The 12691-nt window shown below is 43.4% G+C and overlaps 1 protein-coding gene across 1 annotated transcript in view; it reads right to left on the reverse strand.

Annotated features, from left to right (window-relative positions):
• bcl9l (bcl9 like) overlaps positions 1-7036 on the reverse strand; it is a 29734-nt gene extending 22698 nt beyond the window's left edge. Inside the window, 1 exon segment of the mRNA XM_051932254.1 lies at positions 5803-7036. The gene's annotated coding sequence lies outside the window, so the exon portion shown is untranslated.
• Between the last annotated feature and the right edge of the window lie 5655 nt (positions 7037-12691).

Consider the following 12691-nt stretch of genomic DNA (forward strand, 5'->3'; position numbering starts at 1 on the left):
GCTGAAGGAGAGGAGCTAAGTCAGGCCCAGTTGAAAAGACTAGACCAGAATAAGGAATTGAACCCGGGCCTGATAGATAGATAGATAGATAGATAGATAGATAGATAGATAGATAGATAGATAGATAGATACTTTATTAATCCCAAGGGGAAATTCACATACTCCAGCAGCAGCATATGGATAAAAAACAATATTAAAGAGTGATAAAAATGCAGGTATAACAGACAATATTTTTGTATAATGTTAACGTTTACCCCCCCCCCCCTCCCCCACCGAGTGGAATTAAAGAGTCGCATAGTGTGGGGGAGGAACGATCTTCTCAGTCTGTCAGTGGAGCAGGATGGTGACAGCAGTCTGTCGCTGAAGCTGCTCCTCTGTCTGGAGATGATACTGTTTAGTGGATGCAGTGGATTCTCCATGATTGACAGGAGTCTGCTCAGCGCCCGTCGCTCTGCCACGGATGTCAAACCATCCAGCTCCATGCCTACAATAGAGCCTGCCTTCCTCACCAGTTTGTCCAGGTGTGAGGCGTCCCTCTTCTTTATACTGCCTCCCCAGCACACCACCGCGTAGAAGAGGGCGCTCACCACAACCGTCTGATAGAACATCTGCAGCATCTTATTGCAGATGTTGAAAGACGCCAGCCTTCTAAGGAAGTATGGTCAGTCCTCCAAGCAGTTGCCTTGGATCAATGAATACGGTGAAGTAGACAACAAGGTAAAGTAAAGAAGAAACAAAAAGAGACTAAACTTGAAGGACCAGTTGAAAAGGATCGGACATGCAAGATCAGTCCTACAAATCAGTGTTTGCGATGATTTGTGTAAGACCCAATAGAAAAGAGCAGATCAGAAGAACCAGTTGAACAGGGTCAGATAGACACAAGATCAGTCCTCCAAATGCATGGGTAAGATCAACTGAGTAAGGCCCAGTACAAAAAGACCCTGGCCTTAAGTACTAGGGGGACACAGCCTGACAGACACAATCAGTCCTCCAAACACCTGACAGGGAACAACCAAGTAGCCAGTCAGTCAGTCAGTCATTGTCCAACCCGCTATATCCTAACAAAGGGTCACGGGGGTCTGCTGGAGTCAATCCCAGCCAACACAGGGCACAAGGCAGGAACAAACCCCGGGCAGGGCGCCAGCCCACCACAGACAACCAAGTAGCGCCAAATAGAAACAAACAGCCTTGAAAGATTATTTGCATATGTTCAGACAACAAAGATTAGGCCTGAAGAAACAGTTGTGAAAAACCAAGAAAGCAATGGCCACATGCACAGATATACAAGATCAACTAAGGTGCAAAAGGCAAGTAACGACATGTCTGCAGAACTGGTGGTCTGGGGTTTGGAAACTGCAGTAAGATTAGTCTTTCAAACTGTGGTGTGGCATTACCTGATCCAAGACCAGTCCCACTGGCATGGCCTGGTATTACTTAAACAAGGTCAACTAAACATGACCATTCCTGACAGTTCTAAAGGAGTTGCTGGAAAGGACCATGAAAGCATGACTAACCTGAAGGAAGAGCTATGTGGGATCAACAAAGAGGGCAAAAGCAAGAAGTAAAGTTAGTCACAGGAGGCCTAGCATTTAAGATCAGCCCTTTAAACTATTGACCAAGATCAACTGGGTAAGGCCAGCTAATCAAGTTCAGGCCTGATGGACGAATTGTACCGAGTAAGCAGTATATCATATTTTAAGGAGCAGTTATGCAGGACCAAGAAGGTAAGCTCATGACGCAAAGCTGAGGTATGTGGGATAAACTCAGCATGGCTAGGCAGGCCAGAACAGGTTTGACAAGAAAATGACAAAAGGTCAGGTAGGCAAGAATAGGCCCCCAAAGAGCTGTCTGTGATCAAGTGAGGAAGGCCAATAAGGTAGGATCTGGCTTGAAAATGAACAGTTTCTAAAGGTCAGGAAGGCAAGACCAGCTGTCTGGGGTCAACTAAAGTAAGACCAAGCAGACATGACCTGACCAGAAAGACAAGTTGGACAGGAGCGTGCAGGCAAAATCAGCCTGGAAGAACAAATGCTTAGGACCAGCCAGCCTTAGCTCTGCTTTGAGATCAATTTGAGCAAGGCCAAGCAAGTAGGATGAGTACTGCAGATTGAGCTATGCTGAATAAAACCAACAGGACTTGGCATAGAGGCACAGATGTTCAGAATCAAATGACTGAGGAAGATGAGCATAATCATGTCTGAAGAACCAATAACACAAGGACAGAAAGGCAAGGTCAAGCCTTGGAATCACTATGGGCTAACCTAAACAGGTAGGACCACGCATGAAATACTAATTGTGTGGAACTACAAAGACAAAGCTCATGCTTGATGGTCCAATTACTTTGGATCATTAAGAAGACATGACATGGAATAAAACTACATTTTATGTAGTCCGAGAAAGGACCAGAGGAGCCCCATTAGAAGGTATAGCAGTGTCAGACAAATTGAGTTAGGTCAGGAGGGCATTATATAGCCTGAGGAACCAATAGCATTGGTCAAGGAAGGCATGATCAGGCACCATAAGAGCTGTGTGGAATCTACTGACCATAAATGTGTGAGGGGGACTACACCTGAACAACCTGTTGTATGGGATCAGTACGTCAACAGCATTCCTCACGACCCAAGTTGTATGGGATCACATTGGCAAAGCCACACAGGGAAAATCAGGCATGAAGGAAACACTGTACGGGATCAGGCAGACAAGACCATGCCCGAGTGATCACCTGAGCTGGACAAGGGAGATTTAACAAAGAAAAAAATTCCATTTTGTGCTAGAAGCACAACATCAGGTGTGCGCACATTAACAGAAAAGTTAAGTCATGAAGGTGCAGCCATGTCAGATCTGTTGAGCTGGGGGTAGATGGGATTTCTCAAAGCTCAAGGACCACTTGCAAAGGGCACAACAGACAAGATCATGCCATAAAACTAGTCCAGAGAACCAACTCAACAGGCAAGGTGGACAGAACTAGGACTATAGGACGAATTATGAAGGTATGCCTCTATGTGAGATCTCCTGACCTTGGCCAGATGGGTAGAATCAGTTAGGTGGAACCATCCGAGTAGGGCCAGGCAGCTCAGCCAAAGACAGAAGTGAGAAGCCTTAGAAAGACAACATCACACCTGAATATTTGGCCAAAAGGTGGGCTAAATGTCATATTACATTGGATGATTTTTCCACCGGTGGCTTCAGTTAGTCCACATCTCGTCCCAACAAAATCAAACAGGTGTGAATTTGTCTTTAGTCGTGGCGGTGGGCTCGGTGTGCATGAGTGCTGACAATCAATGAATGCTCACCCAGAAGTACAATGCACAGAATGTGGCAACAACAAATAAGGATCACAGGAGTTCTGGGCCTCACAAATAGAACAGAAGCTCAACTAGTATCTGATATCTTGTGCTCTTGTGCTTTGGATATGATAACAGAATGGAAGAAAGAGGAAAAAAGGGCAGAAATTGCAGCAAACCTGTAGTGTCCGTTAACTCTTCGTGCAACGCTGACTCCGTCAGGTAGCATGCTATTGGCAAATTTGACATGCCCAGCAAATTTCAGTTGTGTAGACTGAAATGGCCCGGCGACTGATAAGTTTGACACACCCTACGACTAGAAGTCACGTAATGTTCAATCGACTTAAGGGGAGACAATTCAGAAATTGCAGATTTGAGGAACTTCCCTTCCTCTTATGCCATATTACAAATGAAAGATCCAAGAAAGTGGGATCAGTGTGATAGGTTATTAAAATCAGATTGAAGGGTTAGCTGTGTTGGATCATCAACTCAGGCCCAGACAAACAAGGGAACACTCACATCTTCCAGCCTGAATGCTTAGCTATGAGGACTCAACAGCACAACATTAGACAGGAGACACCTGGGCTCATGAGATCAAGTTTACCATTTCAGTTGTGCTGACTTACAAACCAAACCAAGCTTGATGAAGCAGCCAAGGGGGGTTCAGTAAGTGAGAGTAGGCCTGAAGCTCCAATCGTGGAGGTCCAGAAAGGAGAGGGAGAGAGAAAGACATTGTGCAGTGGGAAGCAACCGATTATACCCCAGGACTTAAGGACGTGTTCTACTGCGACAGGCTTGGAGAATTAAACCTGTTTCTCCTTAGCAAAGAAGAATCGATGGGGACTTAATCCAGGTCTTCAAAATTCTCAAAGGTAATGATAAAGCAGACCAAACCAAATTCTTTCGACTAAATGGTGAATCGCATACCTGAGGACACCAGTAGGAAATTAAGGAGAAATACATTTAGGACTGAAGCCAGGAAGCACTTCTTTACTCAATGAGTTGTGTTAATCTAAAACAAACTACCAAAATATGGAAACCTTGAGAACCTTTAAGAAGTATCTGGATGAGATATTGGGACAGCTTAGCTATTAGCTAAACAAACAAGCTTGATGGACCGAAATGGTCTCCTTTTGTTTGTTGGATTTCTTATGTTCTGTCATCCAAACACATATATGAGATGTATGTTTGCATGTTTAATTTTCCCAGGTTCTTATGGGAGGAAGCTGGGAGGTTCATCAAGTTGTACTCCATCTGATTTGTGTGCCTAACCAGTGAAGATCATTGAGGAAGGTTATGATCCTTTTTCTAAATTCATAAGTCTAAACAACTCTTCATACCATTTGTATATGAATCCAATATTGATAAAATGGCCATCTTTCATCAGTCAAAGATCATTTCTCCACAGTCTGAATGTTTGCCTGCAACAAAGACTCACACATAAGTACCGAGGAGAAACCCAGTTGGAGTCCACCGACTTGAAGTATGTATCCTTCCGGGCAGAACACCCTTCTGGTACAAAGTGGAACAAAAAGAGAGAGAGGCCATTACCACATACACCTAGTGGGGTCCTACTAGGTTTGCGACATGTGCCTCATTTCCTAAAAACTCTCAGAACCAATGATGTGACAGCTACACTCTTAATAATAAAGGTGCCACCGTGGTTCCTGAAAGAACCATTGACATGAGGGTTCCTGACAGAACTTTTATTTATTTAGATCTCTGAGAGGTGTCATAAATAGCCATGAATAGATGATAATTTAAACATCTGTGAAATACCAATGGGTTCCTGATTTGTAATGGACTCCGACTGCATACAATTATACAGGCTCCATTCTGGTGGTCTTGATCTGTGAGCATCCTGCTAGATGACCTACCATAATTAAAGATTTCCTTTTGTCATCATATTGGGAACATTTCCAAAGCCCAAAGAACCATCTTTCATAAGCAAAGAACTCTTCTTAGAAGGAAGTGGATCATTGTCAAGCAATGGTTCTACGAGGAACCACACAACCTAAGAAATCTGCCAAACGCAAGAAGCCCATTCAGTCCATCAGGGAAGTGCCAGTAAAGAACCAATATTTCAAGACTGAGAAGTACGAGTACAAGTCAGCTATTCAGTTTAGCAGTACGACCACCAACTACACTACCCACTTGACTTGGCTGCTAGCACTGACAGAGGGGTCCTGGGCATGTGATAGGCCAAATCTTTAACTGGTAAACTGATAGCACAACTAGCTTACAATCCAGCATGTCACCAACCAACTCGAAGTGCACTCCATCAGATTCATGACTCTTGTCCATGTAGGTTACAACTTAGCAGTCCAGAAACAAGGTGCAGCAAATTTCCATTCAGCACCCTCACTCTGTACCCCTGCAAAAGATCGACAGTGACCAGCACCAGACACCAGGAGATAGTGGATAATGAACTCCCTTCTAGGCTAAACCATAAAAAGCTCCACAAATGCATCCATGGGAAAACAGTTCAAGATCACCAGTAAACAGAAGATACTCTTACCTCATCTGGAAATTGTGTGCTGATGCCCGCCTGCGGGACCCCTTCACCAAGTTACTGGATTGCTCCCCAAGACACGTTGTGTTGCTGAAGACACTAAATTGCACTACTTGCTAAGGTGCTGAAGGGTTTTATTAGGGTCTCTCTGGCAAGGTGCTGTAATGCTAAATACTCATCTGCAGGGATGACTTTGGTCAGTGCCAAGATGCTGGACTTTTACTACCGGCCCTTCTTGCCAACGCGATGGATAGTCTTACTAGATCCCCTCTGCTTATGGGCTATTCTGTAGAATCCTCGGCGTCAGGCTTTAGGGTCAGGTCGTTCCTAGCGCGTCAGAACTGTGTTGCCAGCTCCTCCGTTCGGGTGCCGGGTTGCACTGCCAGCTGCAGGGCCTTCAAAGCCGGTCCGCGCCGGCACGTATTGTATCCGTCTCTCTTCTGACTGCCCAGCCGAGGCTACTGCGGGCTGCCCATCGCTGTGTGCCCCGTTGAATTGATCACAAGGCGTACCATGCTGCCGGCTGCTTGTTCCCTCCCGCGCGCCGTCTTTCACTTTCACTTTGCCCCCGAATCAGACGAGAGACTGGCGCCAGGCGCGCCTCACAGCTGCCAGCTCCCTCTCGATCGCCTCCAGATCCTCCTGTTTTTTTTTTCTTCCACGGGCGTCTCTCTCTTTCGCTCTCTCGCTCGCTCTCTCTTTTTGTGCCCTTTTCTCAGCGCCGCTCTTTTATTTGCGCTGTCCGGTCGTTAAGAGCCAGTGCCCAGGGCGATTCGGTCAGCTTTTGGTGCTCGCTGCTCTTCCTGGAGGTCTCTAGAGCCGCTGCAGGATCGTGTCAAATGCCCGGATCAAGATCGTAGCCTTTTTTCTCTCTCTCTCTTTTCCCTTGTCTCCCCTCTGGTCTGGATAATCATTTAGAGAAACAGGATCATTCACTTTGCCTTCATGCTACAGCGCAGCAGCCATGTCACAATAAAAGCCTCCGTATGTGATCGCGTGCGCGTGCACTGCTCCGTCTGCCTGCGTGCGTGAGTACGTGCGTGCGAACGTGTGATGATCGTATGTATGTGTGTCTGCTTGCCTGTCTGTCTCATTAACAGGTCATTGATTCTGGTGCTGCCGGGGCCGCCCCGCTGCCCGAAGCGGAATCAGTATCCTCTTATTCAATCAGCAGTTTTAACTCCTTCCGGCCCTTGGCGGTTCGTGCTCATGACATCTGTTCCGCGCGCATGCATGGGAATGCGCCGTCGCCGAGCAAAGAGAAATGCGCGCGACTCGTTGTGCGATCAGGCAAAAAGACACGAAGTCAATTAGGCAGCGTCCTTCTGATGCGAACAGTACCATGCGTTGGCGTGCTTGGAGAATACAAAAGACAACAGGCATCTTCCGCATGCGAATGACATTTCGCAGGTAGTGATGATGATCACTCCCACAAATCACACGGTGGCTTGTGGTTGGGGGCGAATCTAACAACGAGGGCTAAAGAACAGTGGAGAAGGTGAGACTTTTATGAAACCAGCGAATGGGAGAAGCCTGATATTGGGGCTAAAGGCAACGTTCAAGTTGGTTTAAGATGATTTTCACAGAAGTGTGTGTGATCTTTCTTTCTGGTTGCACACATCCGTCCTTTCCTCTTTTATTCTACTCATATTCATATTTCCTTCCTATCAAGCCTGAACTCAAAATGTAAGAGTTAATATTTATCTCACTATCTGTCAGTCTTGTTTAAGATGTTTTTGGCAGAAATGCTTTCTTTGTTTTTTTCTGATTGCTCACATCCATCTACAGTATTTCTCCTTTATTCAATTGTTTTATTCATATTTCTTACCTATACATTCCGTGTTCAGGCTGTAACATTTAATGTCTGTATGTCTATCTACAGTGGATTCATAAAATATTCAGACCCTTTAACTTCCTGCACACTTTCTTATGTTCTAGATTTAATTGTAAATTGATACATTTTCCATTTTTGCCCAATGATCTTCAATGAATAACCCACAAAGTGAAAACATGTTTTTAGAAAGGCTTGATGGATGGTAATTTCCACATCTTTTGGAGAACATGCTGAGAAGAATATGGGCGCTATGTTAGTACCTCATGGACCTGAGAAAGTGGTCTCTATCCATCTATTATATAGTGCCTTTCATATCTATCTATCTATCTATCTATCTATCTATCTATCTATCTATCTATCTATCTATCTATCTATCTATTATATAGTGCCTTTCATATCTATCTATCTATCTATCTATCTATCTATCTATCTATCTATCTATCTATCTATCTATTATATAGTGCCTTTCATATCTATCTATCTATCTATCTATCTATCTATCTATCTATCTATCTATTATATAGTGCCTTTCATATCTATCTATCTATCTATCTATCTATCTATCTATCTATCTATCTATCTATCTATCTATCTATCTATCTATTATATAGTGCCTTTCATATCTATCTATCTATCTATCTATCTATCTATCTATCTATCTATCTATCTATCTATCTATCTATATAGTGCCTTTCATATCTATCTGTCTATCTATCTAATATATAGTGCCTTTCATATCTATCTATCTATCTATCTATCTATCTATCTATCTATCTATCTATCTATCTATCTATCTATCTATTATATAGTGCCTTTCATATCTATCTATCTATCTATCTATCTATCTATCTATCTATCTATCTATCTATCTATCTATCTATCTATCTATCTATCTATCTATATAGTGCCTTTCATAGCTATCTGTCTATCTATCTAATATATAGTGCCTTTCATATCTATCTATCTATCTATCTATCTATCTATCTATCTATCTATCTATCTATCTATCTATCTATCTATCTATCTATCTATCTATCTATTATATAGTGCCTTTCATATCTATCTATCTATCTATCTATCTATCTATCTATCTATCTATCTATCTATCTATCTATCTATCTATCTATCTATCTATCTATCTATCGTTTGTTAGACTTCTTAAATCAGTGGTTAGTGGAGCCTGTTGGGGTAGCTAGCCAGCTAAGTAATGCTCAATTCTTTTGCTCTTTAACATGTCTGAGGATGTATACGGTCTCAATGGTATGCTCTTTTCAGCCGTATCTTAAGCTGTTCCAAAGCAGTCCTCTGGCACTGAATGAGTCAGTATCCAATATTGCAGAATGTCTGGAATTCAAATACAATGAGGATACTTTCCAGGAAGTGAAAGCTAAGAAGAGCAGATTGGTTGATTTACCAGATATTCAGCAGCGGGGCTGTGCTCAGGTGTTGTTTTCTCTTTCTGACTGAAATACAGTAGATTTTTTTTTTTTGCTTTGGAGATTAAACACATCAAGAGTTATGTGCAGTATGCTCCGTTTTTGTTCTTGACAATTACGTTTCTTGCTACTTGGTGGCAGAGGTTTGATTTCAAACTGCTTTCTCAGTTGAGGGGGTAGAGGATTTTTGGGTGGTTCAAGATTTCACATAAAGTACGACCTCATGCAAGTATTATACTGACAGTGCACCTCGAATAAGGGATCTACTGATTGACTGAGGCGAGGGTTTGGAACTATAAAAAGTCTCTGACATAGATTCTCCATTCATTGGCCTTTAACAGTTCATTTGTATTATGCTCTATCTATCTATCTATCTATCTATCTATCTATCTATCTATCTATCTATCTATCTATCTATCTATCTATCTATCTATCTATCTATCTATCTATCTATCTATCTATCTATCTATCAGTTAGGATCATTGTGGTCACTCCCAGAGGCATTGCTATCTTTAGCCCTTATTGGGGGCTCAGCACCAGCTCTGTGAGGACCGATGGCCCCCATTTCAGAACAGTACATGGGAGAAACCAGAGCTAGAAGATCAGGAGCTACAGGTATGTGTGCATTGAACAGGTGAGGGGTGGGCTGTAGAAGACCAGAGGCTGACGCTCCAGAAGCCCACCCACAGATTCTACTGGTCCCTCCCCCATTCTCCACTGATATTTCCTTCAGTCACAGACCCCTCAACAGCCTGCAGGGCTTCTGGATTGTGATTCTGCCCTCATTTTCAATGTGCCTGCTTTACAGGTGGACTTTCTTCCTGCTGCTTTGAAGATTTCAGCACATGGCTGTCCGACATCGTGGAGTCCCCTCCTGTTTTTGTAAAGATGTCAACCTACAAATGGACGGGGTTCAGGTGTTACTTAAACATATCTGCTCACCTTATGAAATGTCTGCCTGTCACTGAAAATTTGCCTTAAGGTTAGAATTACTGTTCCTGAATGAGGGGTTACATTTGTGCGACTGATGGCTATGAGGGCAGACAGGACCAGGTTGTGGTAGAGCCAGTGGTGATCCCTCCATGTTTTGGTGTTGTAGCTCCAATTCTTGATAACCACACAAAGTCATTGGATTTTTTTGTTTCTTTTGGGGCAATTTAGAGTGGATCAAGAAAAGTGCCTTGTGCTCGTGTACACATAGTGGCAAGTAAAGCCTGGAAGATACTAAGAACAAAACAGCCGCTTTTCATTTGCAGAGATGAGCGTGTGTGTGCCAGAGTGGCTCCCCTGCGAGGCATTCACCTTTTGCTTTTATGAAGGGTTGGCAGCTTAATGCTGCACTAGCAACGTTCTTTTTTTCCCTTTAAACACTATAGATTTAGCTCTTTTATGTCTTTAGGGTCAAGCTGTTTAGTTCATTGGAGATATGTGCTCACTAGAACTTCCCTGAACACTTATCCTTTAAATCTAGCAATTTCTGTCAGTTCTTTTATCGGCAGGGGGTTTTATAGACTTCCAAAAGCTTTGAAACCTGGACTGGGAGACCCTTGTATGAAAACGTGAAGGTGGATGCAGGCACCAGCGGTGGCTTTTGGAATGATTTAGAGTTGGATCGAGGTGGGTAAGAGGTGGGGACCTTTGACACCGTTACCTACTTGTTTGTATTTAAAAGAGAAGGGGCTGCCAAAGCTCAAGTGGGTTAATAAAACACAAAAGACTGCACATTCCTTTAATGAATAATGTAGTTAGGGCAGTTCAGCTCAGGTAGTGTACATGGGATGCCAAAGCTGGTATATTAGCGGGCAGGCCGGTCAGCCGCCCACTCCAAGCCTCTTGAGGCCGCTGATCCCAAAACCACAGAGTGACGAGAGCGACTGGTGAGAGGATCGGCTGAGTCCGTGCTGCCACCTGGTGGCCGAAAGCTGTAATAGCGGCAGAGGGTTCGCCATCTATCAACTTTATTAATCGGGACAAACCTCAAGATGTGCAGTGAGCCGAGAAAAAATGGAAGAAGCAGTAATGAAACCCCGACACCAGCCTGCAAATGCCGTCTTAATGCAGAAAGCCGGACTTCAAACAAAGCTCCTCATTCAGAGGCTTGTGTCGTCTAAAGCTATCCGATCAGTCCTCATTATTTATAACCTGCTGAGCTGGTCGGTCTTGTTGACTGCAAACAGGATAATAATCCCAAAGACTTAAACGACTTGATTACCTTCCAGCGGTGGATATGCTTTTTGCAGATTTGTGGCTGATGTAAGGGATGCTCCTTAATTTCAAGAGCTGTCACTGCATATAAAATCCAACGTCTGTCTGTCTCAGTGACGTGCGGGTGAGGTTCATGGCTGTTGAGGCACGGACTCCTTCAGAGTCAGATTTACAAATATATGAACCCCAAAGAGTAGCTTATTCACTCTTCAATTGGCAGCCTGCACATTGACTACTGGTAATGTTTCATATCTCATCAACATTTTTTACACACACATAGGTGAGGTACATATTTGGCTTAGAAAGAACGTTACTTTTATTGCGGCGGGACAGAGCGCATTTGGTCCTCACCCTCCATTGCCGTTGCAATTCCACAATTCATACGTAATCAGTACAAATGAAGGTATAGAGTGGTGTACAAAAAAAAAATTGATTTCAATTTCGAACTTAATTGAAATATTTAGTTGTTTTGAAAAGCTTTTAATTTGGATACTATCAATCAATTTGTAATACTGACTGTTCAACAAAAGGATAACAAGAAAAACAAAGGAATATATTATTTAAGGTCAAAATTTAGCTTTTAAATATATATTTTTTTCTTAATCTGATCCAATGTTTTCTATAAAAGTGAAAACCGTTTATGGTCTTACCTTTATTTGTAAATGAAATCCATGCGCCTATCCTTCTCCACGAACATCTCCGTCACATTCTTGTAAAAGTCCTCCTTATTTTCCTTTAATTTAAAAGTCTTAATCTTTCATTTTGGCAGTCAGTCAAAACAGAAAATAAAAATAAACAGACTGCCGCAGTTCACTTGACTTTCTGATATCACTAACTTATTGGCACTGAGAGCCTCTCCGTAGAAGAACAGCAACAACGAGCACCTGTTCGGCTCACATGTGCCCCCTTTCGGTGCGACACAGCATTGTCTGCCTCAACTTGTGCCTTTTCACTGCGGTTTTATGTCCAATTGGCAAGACTAAATATGTCACACACATTCATTAAATGTATTAGCCAGACTGTGGAAAGTCAGGGTGTATAATAAACGTGTCTGCAAACATTATATTGGCGACACACAGAGAGACAGCAACAGGCACGCGCCAATTGCAGGCATCAACCCAGCGTGTGAGGCAGAGGCGTAGCTAGGGTTTTCAGCGCCCGGGAACAACTGAAGATCTCACGCCCCCTCCTGTTTGCCAAAATGCAATGGGGAAGGGAAAGAAAATTTTAAAATGGCGCCCCCCGGATGCTGCGCTCGGGGACAGATGGCCCCCCTTGCCCCCCCTCCAGCTATGCTGCTGGTGTGAGGGAGAGTACAGTCCGAGGTGAGGTGAGGCTCGTCACTGCCACACCTTGCGTTTCTCCCCTGTGTTTGAACAGGAAATGCGCAAATTCACCGATTTTGACTATAAAAAATTAT

The sequence above is a fragment of the Erpetoichthys calabaricus genome, chromosome 9 (assembly GCF_900747795.2).
Source record: "Erpetoichthys calabaricus chromosome 9, fErpCal1.3, whole genome shotgun sequence".
NCBI classification, from domain to species: Eukaryota; Metazoa; Chordata; class Cladistia; order Polypteriformes; family Polypteridae; genus Erpetoichthys; species Erpetoichthys calabaricus.